Source organism: Somniosus microcephalus, chromosome 1 (genome assembly GCF_052327205.1).
Source record: "Somniosus microcephalus isolate GS21.2 chromosome 1, FLI_Smic_1.0, whole genome shotgun sequence".
NCBI classification, from domain to species: domain Eukaryota; kingdom Metazoa; phylum Chordata; class Chondrichthyes; order Squaliformes; family Somniosidae; genus Somniosus; species Somniosus microcephalus.
In genome coordinates, this window is record NC_140987.1 from 386,350,659 (window position 1) to 386,359,523 (window position 8,865).

Sequence of the window (8,865 nt, forward strand, 5' to 3'; positions counted from 1 at the left end):
GGTGGGTTCCTTTACAGCTGTGTGCTGCAACACACCTGATCTCAGGCGATTTTTGCATGAGGTAAAAAGACTCAGTAATCGTGCACTCGAGGGGGTGCAACCATTGAATTAGGAAAGAGAAAGAAAACTTACAAAACACCAAGTGTAAATTTGGACTAGGAATTCTATCCAGTTTGGTTGTCTTTAGTTTATATCAGAACGCTATAGTACATCAGTCAGATCGATTGTATATATGTAGGGAGGAGTTTCATTCAAAGACATTTTTGATCTCCTGGTGCCCAACCAGCCATTATACAGTGACCTCTTTTACATTACTGCCTACTCTTTTCTTCAAACATGAAAACTCAGTCCACGTACATCTATTTTGGGCATGTAGTGCTCATCCATTATTCAGCAGCACCGGCAATTACATTATAATTCCCTGCATTCGGATTAGCCTCTGGCTTTGTGTTATAATATTATACAAACAGTTGATGCTGACAGGGTGGTGAGGAATTATTTACAGGCCGTGTGTTTTGTCCTTCAGAAATGCTGATCTGGAAAATGGAAGCCACTGATAAGCACGTTTGATGTTAAGCATTGCTGTAACTGAGAAAGGGAAGATCTGTTCACAACCTATCTCTGTAACATCTTCCAACCCTACAATCCTCTGCGATCTCAGCGCTCATCAAACTCTGACCTCTTGCGCATCCCCGATTTTAATTGTTCACCATTGGAGGCCATGCCTTCAGCTGTGGAATTCCCTCCCTCAGCCTCTCTACCCCTCTCTCCTCCTTAAAGATGCTCCTTAAAATCTAACTCTTTGACCAAGCTTTTGGTCACCTGCCCTAATATCTCCTTATGTAGCTCGGTGTCACATTTTGTTTGATAACGCTTCTGTGAAGTGCCTTGGGCCATTTTACAATGTTAATGGTGCTATATAAATGCAAGTTGTTGTTGTTTATATATACACTAGTCAATCTCCCATGGAGTCAAGAGCAAGTGTAACCTTCAGGTGAAGTGAGGTTAGAGAGCAGGGAATAATTGGACCAGAGCAGCCAAATAACATTCAGTCCCCATTTTAAAGTCGTAAATACTGTCCTTATTATATTTCCACTATAAATTCCAATGTCCACATGTATAATGGAAACTGCTTATGTAAACTTGTTTTGCTGTAATTACACTTTCCTGCCCGAGGGTTAGGGGAAGGGAGATGGGGGAAGGAGGGAAGATGGAAAAAGGGCAAGAGGAAGGAGAGGGAAGCAATAGGGAATGGTGATGGGGTACAGAGGGAGGTGGGAAAGGGGATGAATGAAAAGATGGCGGGGAAGTGGAAATAAAGAAGGTAGCGAGCAGTGCGGGGAAAGTGAGGAAAGAAAATGGGGCGAAGAAAGGGTGGAGTAAAGAGGGGTTGGGCGGGAAGGGGAGAAGATAGAGGGAGGAAGGGAAAGAGGAAAGGAAGGAGAAAGAAGGATAAGGGAGGGGAGGAGAGATAAAAGGAGGAAGGGGGTGAGAGATAAAGGAGGAAGAGGAGGAGAGAAAGGATTGAAAGAAGGGGAGCAAGGGGAGAGGAGGAGCAGGGGGAGATTGGGCTAGTAACTCAATGTGTAATTCACACAATCTATTTTAGAAGCTCCGACTGGGAGAGGGACTCTGATTTGAGGTAACCGGAAAAGGGAGGTAAAGAGGGAGAAGGAGAAATGTGATTTGATCTATAATTTTACAGGGAGAGAGCAGGCAGGAAGGTGAAAAGATTGCATTAAAGGAAAAAAGGATAACATAAGAAATTAGAATGAGAAAAATACACAAGTGTCACAGAGCCAAGTGGTGCAGACAGGAAGTGTATGACAACAGAAGATTTTAAATATATTATAGATATATTTATTTATTTTGCCATTTTATCTACCAATTTCTTTCATAGATGCATCTCTCTTTTGACCCGAGCTGAGTTTCAGAACCCATATTCTCTCTATCACTAAGACTGCCTACTTATAACTACACAATATTGCTGACCTCCACCCCTACCTCAGCACCTTCACTAGTTAATTAAATCCTTATACATGCCTTTGTCACCTTCAGACTCAACTATTCCAACACTCCCTTTTCTGGCCTCCCATCCTCCACAAACTACAACTTGTTGAATACCCTGTTGCACGTTTCCGGTCTTGCGCTAAATCACGCTCAACCATCACCTTTGTCCTCGCTGACTTACATTGGCGCCCTGTCCCCAGCACCTTAAATTAGAAATCTTCATTCTCATCTTAAAATCCTTCCATAGCCTTGCCCCACCCTCTCTCCACAACTTCCTCCCCTACATCCTCCCCCAAATACTTGTTTCCCCCCAAACCCTGCCTCTTGTGCATCCCGTTCCTTTCGCCTCAGTATCAGTGGCAGGACCTGTGTAATTACCCCCTGGAATTCCCTGTCCAAATGTCTCTAATTCTCTTTTCTCCTTTAAAAACTTCCTCAAAATGCATCTCTTTGACAAGCTTTGGTCTTTCCTTTGCTTGCTCACCTGTCACTTTTCATAGACTTCTTCTAGGAAATACCTAGGGACATTTTTTACATTAAAGACACTACGTTAATGGTAGTTGTTATTATTGATATTAATTTCTTTATGGGCTACAGTTCCACAGGTGCCAGTCACCCAATGGCCCAAGTTCCCTTTATTTGTGCGCGAGTGTTTATAGTGAGTGCTGGCTTGCTATATGGCAGTGGGGTGAAGGGCCCAAAGCGGATATCACAGGAGTGTATTATCCTATCCCGTTCCAGCATCTACACAAATGCACTTCCAGCTGGGGGTCACTGGATGGAAAGCCTCGCTAATATTCCTCTCCCTGACTCAATTGTAGGTCTCCTACCCTTGCCCCAGCTGAGCTCAGCTTACTCAGTCAGCACAGAGTGGGGATCACACATGGGAACTTCCTTGGGCCTCATTATAATGGAGCTGACATGGTGCAATAGCCTGCTGGCGAAGAGTAATGAAAAATCGGGCTGCTGTTAGTGTTACAGCGGACCCCAGGTAAGTGGGTCTGAGGGTGGAGTGTCCGAGAATCGGTGTAGCGAGGGAATGTGCGGCTGAGGGTCCGGGGTTCAGCGCATAGGTCGGGGATCGGGGGGGTGGCATGAGTTTGGGGTTGGGCCTGGGTCGGGGATTGGCATTAGTTGGGGGTTGAGCCTGGGTCGGGGATCGGTGCCTGGGTCGGAGATTGGCATGAGTTGGGGGTTAGGCCTGGGTCGGGGATTGGTGCCTGGGTCAGGGATCAGCATTAGTTGGGGGTTGAGCCTGGGTCGGAGGTCGGGATGGCGGCACGAGTTGGGGGTTGGGCCTGGGTCGGGAATCGGTGCCTGGGTCGGGAATCGGTGCCTGGGTCGGGGATCGGCATGATTTGTGGGTTGAGCCTTGGTTGGGGATCGGCGCCTTGGTCGGGGATCAGCATTAGTTGGGGGTTGAGCCTGAGTCGGGGATCGGTGCCTGGGTCGGGGATCAGCATTAGTTGGGGGTTGAGCCTGAGTCGGGAATCGGTGCCTGGGTTGGGGATCAGAATAAGTTGGGAGTTGAGCCTGGGTCGGGGAGCAGTGTCTAGGTCGGGGATCAGCATTAGTTGGGGGTTGAGCCTGAGTCGGGAATCGGTGCCTGGGTTGGGGATCAGCATAAGTTGGGAGTTGAGCCTGGGTCGGGGAGCGGTGTCTAGGTCGGGGATCGGGATGGCGGCATGAGTTGGGGGTTGGGCCTGGGTCGGGAATCGGTGCCTGGGTCGGGGATCGGCATGATTTGTGGGTTGAGCCTTGGTCGGGGATCAGCATTAGTTGGGGGTTGAGCCTGGGTCGGGGATCGGCATGATTTGTGGGTTGAGCCTTGGTCGGGGATCGGTGCCTGGGTCGGGGATCGGCATTAGTTGGGGGTTGAGCCTGAGTCGGGGATCGGTGCCTGGGTCAGGGATCGGCATTAGTTGGGGGTTGAGCCTGAGTCGGGGATCGGTGCCTGGGTCGGGGATTGGCATGATTTGTGGGTTGAGCCTTGGTCGGGGATCGGCATGAGTTGGGGGTTGTGCCTGGGTTGGGGAGCGGTGCCGGGGATCAGGATGGCAGCATGACTTGGGGGTTGGGCCTGGGTCGGGGAGCGGTGTCGGGGATCGGCATGAGTTGGGGGTTGTGCCTAGGTTGGGGCGCGGTGTCTGGGTCGGGGATCGGCATAAGTTGGGGGTTGTGCCTAGGTCGGGGAGCGGTGTCTGGGTCGGGGATCGGCATGAGTTGGGGGTTGTGCCTAGGTCGGGGAGCGGTGTCGGGGATCGGCATGAGTTGGGGGTTGTGCCTAGGTCGGGGAGCGGTGTCGGGGATCGGGACGACAGCATGATTTTGGGGTTGGGCCTGGGTTGGGGATCGGCATGAGTTGGGGGTTGTGCCTGGGTCGGGGAGCGGTGTCGGGGATCGGGACGACAGCATGATTTTGGGGTTGGGCCTGGGTTGGGGATCGGCATGAGTTGGGGGTTGGGCCTGGGTTGGGGATCGGCATGAGTTGGGGGTTGTGCCTGGGTCGGGGATCGGTGTCGGGGATTGGGATGGCAGCATGATTTGGGGGTTGGGCCTGGGTCGGGGATAGGTGCCGAAGATCGTGGGAGTCAGTGCCATGCATTGTGGGAGTCGGGACTTGGGTCGGGAGCAGAGGAGAGATCGGAGCCAGGGATTGGGGGTCTGGTCGGGAGCGGCGGCAATGGGAGGCGGTAGGAAGTAGTGATCGGTTTCCTTTAATGTGGGCTTGGAAGGAGCAATCCTGTTCCTCCCGACTCCACATTCAGCTGAGTTATTTACCTTCTTTGTTGCAGGCAATTGCTAGGGCTAGCTTCCTGCGAAGGGCCGAACGCCCGTTTCAAGCATGGGTTGTTTGTCCTTACCCAATATAGCGGGTGGTGAACATCTGTCCGGAAATGTGCTCATGCCTATTAGGGCCTTAGTAGTCCGAGTAACGCCTGAAAAACGGGCACTGTGCGGACTGTTTAAACTGCTTAGAGGAATTGTTAATTGTAGATTCAAGTAGTCATCTAACTTTGACTATGAGAGCAAAACTATCAGGCACAAGTATAAAACTTATCAGAAGGAATTTTTTCTCACAGGTTCATGGATATATATAGAATAGCTTCCCAGCAAAAGCAGTTCCACTTACTGAAACATTTTTTAAACTTGTTATTTTTGATTTTTGTTGTCCAAATGCTACAGGTCTGTACACTGCTCCAGAGGAAACAATTCAGGTCGACACTTCAACTCTCTCAAAATCTCTGCTCCAAAACATTTACAACATTTGTCAAAGCAGAATGTTTCAGGAACAAATAATACAAACTATCGTGTAGACATGGGGAGCTAAATTGTAACATTTTATAATCAAGGCAGCTTCCAGTTTCTAAACATATGTCCTTTGGGGCTTCCTGTCATTCCTTTCATCTGCTTTACACATTGATGAGATGTCAAAAATGTCTAAAAGATCATGAATTTAAAACATGCTCGTAGCACAGTGCTCAATTAAGAATGCCACGACTGTCAAAATTTACTAACTATTCATCAAATGATGGATTGCACTGTCTTGGGCAACTTATTTCAGTGACTAGCTTGTAATTAGAGTAAAACAATCTCAGTTCTGAGAGTTTTTTTGAAGACAGAAACAGTCGCAGAAAAATTAGATTGACATTTTAGTAAAATACAATAAATCTTCAAATTGACGCTGTCAGTGGTTTTCATCATGTTAATTCAGGTGAATTAATTAAACTGTAAACAAGCTGCAACTTTTTAAAAAACTTATTTCCAAAAGTATAACATTTTTGATGAACACTAACAGAATTATTCAACTGTTTTCCCCAATTTTCTCCCTCTCCTGATTTGTGCTAGGATATGGTTCTCTAGGTTTTGGTTCCATAGGCTTTGATCCCCCTCTGGTATCCCATCTAAGTGGTCATTCTTCATGTACAGTTCATGTCCAGTTTATTGCAGGTGAGGCCATGATGAAGTGATATACAGATTACATGAGATGGCAATGATGCTAATGAGTAAGCCCTGCCCAGGGACACCGAAAGCAGACCACACATGTCACAGTGCAGTTGCAAGAGTGTTGTGGACTGTGATCTGACATTTGAGTAGTCTAGTTCTGGGAGGTCCTTCTCTACAAGTGCTTTGCTCGGTTATTTTCAGCCTTTCACACATCTGTGTGCAATTTCAGAACTTGGTACAATATTCCAGTGTCTTGCATCCTGAGAACATGACCAGCCAGCTCAGGTGATTTAACTTTCAAGTTGCCTTACTGGCAGCTGCTTCTTTCTCAATTTTCTTCCTCTCCTTAATTAGCCCAATTAATCCGGAGTTTCTTGCAAGTGCATTTGGACTGTGAACTTCCGAATCTGGCAAAATCAGGGACGAGCTCGCCAGTGGTGCATGCACATCTGCATAGGCAGTGGGAAGGGCTGGCCTCCCAAATTTTACATCATCGAATCATTGGCTTCCTTCAGTGCAGTAAGTATCTTTCGGCCCATTGTGCTTGTGCTGGCTCTTTGAAAGAGCAGTCGTGCTCAGTCCTCATCCTCGAGTACCTGTCCAACTCCCTTTTAAAATTATTTATGGAATCAGCTTCTACCACCTTTTCAGGTAGAACCTTCCAGATCTTGACAACTGTGAGTGAAAAAAATTCTGCTCATCTCCCCTCTAGATCTTTTTCTAATGATTTTGAATCTATGACCTCTAGTTATTGACCCACTTACCAGAGGGAATAGTTTTTCCCTATTTACTCTACCAAAACCTCTCATCATCTTGAAAACCTCCATTAGGTCACCTCTTAAACTTCACTGTTCCAAGGAGAACAGTCTTAACTTTTCCAACCTCTGCTCGTAACTGAAGTCCCTCATCCCTGGTGACACCCTGGTAAACCTCCTCTCTACCCTTTCTAAGGCCTTTACATCTTTCCTGAAGTGTGGTGCCCAGAATTGTCCACAATACTCCAGCTGAGGCCTAACCAGTGATTTATAAAGTTCTAGCATGATCTCTACTTTTATATTCTAATCCTCTATTTATAAACCCAAGTAACCCATATGCTTTTTTTAACCAACTTGCCCTGCCACCTTTTAAGGATTTGTGTATATGGACAACAAGGATTCTCTGCTCATCTACACATGGCGTGCCTCTTCCCTTCACACAAATAGACTCCCTGGAGAATGTGAGCAGATAGCCAGGACTGGAAACTGTTTGGCTGCAAATTGGGAAAATTTGGTGAGCTGGCAGCTCTGATTCACCATTAAAAGGGAGTTGCCTGCAATGTCCCCCCAAAAGGGAACAAGGTATTTGGGAGCAGCATATGTGTGAAGAGGGTGGCACCAAAGACTTCAGTATTGGAGGTAATGCAGCAAAGGAGGGCGATCCAGTTTAATACCGAGGACACTCATCTGTAAAATCCCAGGTACAAACTGCAAGAATAGAAATTGGGAAGGGCGGGGTGCGGATGGGGGTGAATGAGTGAACTCAGTCTCCCAGGTCTGCTGTACTTTCAGGTGTAGAAGATACAAAGTGTACACAGAGCATTGACCTTTTTTTACAATATCCTTCATTCAACAGAAGCTTCATGTACAAAGCAGTTCACAGATCACTTGCAAAAGGCTACTGGCAGGAAAAACTAATGTGAGAAGAGCTAGCACAGGGAGGGAGGGTGTCCGGACACAGGGATACTGATTGTGATGCTCAGGCACTTACTAACATCTTCATAAATGTACTCTGCTTACAGGCCAACGCTCCTCATAACCATTGGGAGCATCAGAGAACATGGACCGGTAGAGGACGAGCAAGTATCCTCTATTTATTATGACTCCCTTTCTAAATCCTCACAATATGGGCTACACTTATTTGATATACTAAAAGTTTTATGATTTTCTCTTTTAGAAACCATTGTCTGAAGTATGCACTGTAAATCTTGCACCTTTTCTCTTCCTATAGGTTCTTCCCAAAATCTAAAGACCATAAGAAACAGCACCATGGCCTCAGGCACTTTGCAGTATGTTGTATCAAGCACTCCATCTATACCAAGCACCAGCACAGATACTGACATCCCAGACAATGTAGTTAGGAGGAGCAAGTGGAGTATGCAGGAGACGAAGGTGAAATATCTGGCCAGGCTGTGAGCCCATACTACATGTCAGCTGGAAAAATACCGCAGACGCTGGAAATCTGTAATATAAACAGAAAATGCTGGAAATACTCAGCAGGTCAGGCAGCATCTGTGGAGAGAGAAACAGAGTTAACGTTTCAGGTTGATGACCTTTCATCAGAACTGGAAAACGTTACAGGTGTAACAGGTTTTAAGCAAGTAGAGAGGCAGGTATTATGTCCGTGTATGATTGAGACACGGACAGCAGGAGTTGAACAAAACAAGTCTTTACTGAAAGGAGTCAATCGGAAAACTGAAACTACAGAGGCTTACTAGCGCCTTTTATACAGGGGTGGTCACTGCCGGTACTGCAGTCTGAGACCAGTTCTTCTCTTAAAGGTACATACACAACAATTCCTCCCCTTTTAGATAAACAGTACATAACATTCATTTAACAACTAAATGATAACTAATTACAATCACAATTACGGTTGCTAGATACATTGGTTAAGTTTAAGCAATTATAAGTTCAGTCTTTGAGGAGGCTTCCTGATTCTGTCTGGATAACGCCTCTTTGGGGTATCAGGTTCCTCTGGCAAGGTTGAGTCGGGATCAATGTCGTTGTTTGGTTCATCTGCTTCCAATATCACCGATTCTGCGGTAGCTGCAATTGGTACGTCGATTTCATTACCAGGGGTATCAGATCGTGGTGTGGAGTTGACGTTTTCCAGTGACTCTAGAATCTGGTCAGCATGGCGTCAATGCTCTCT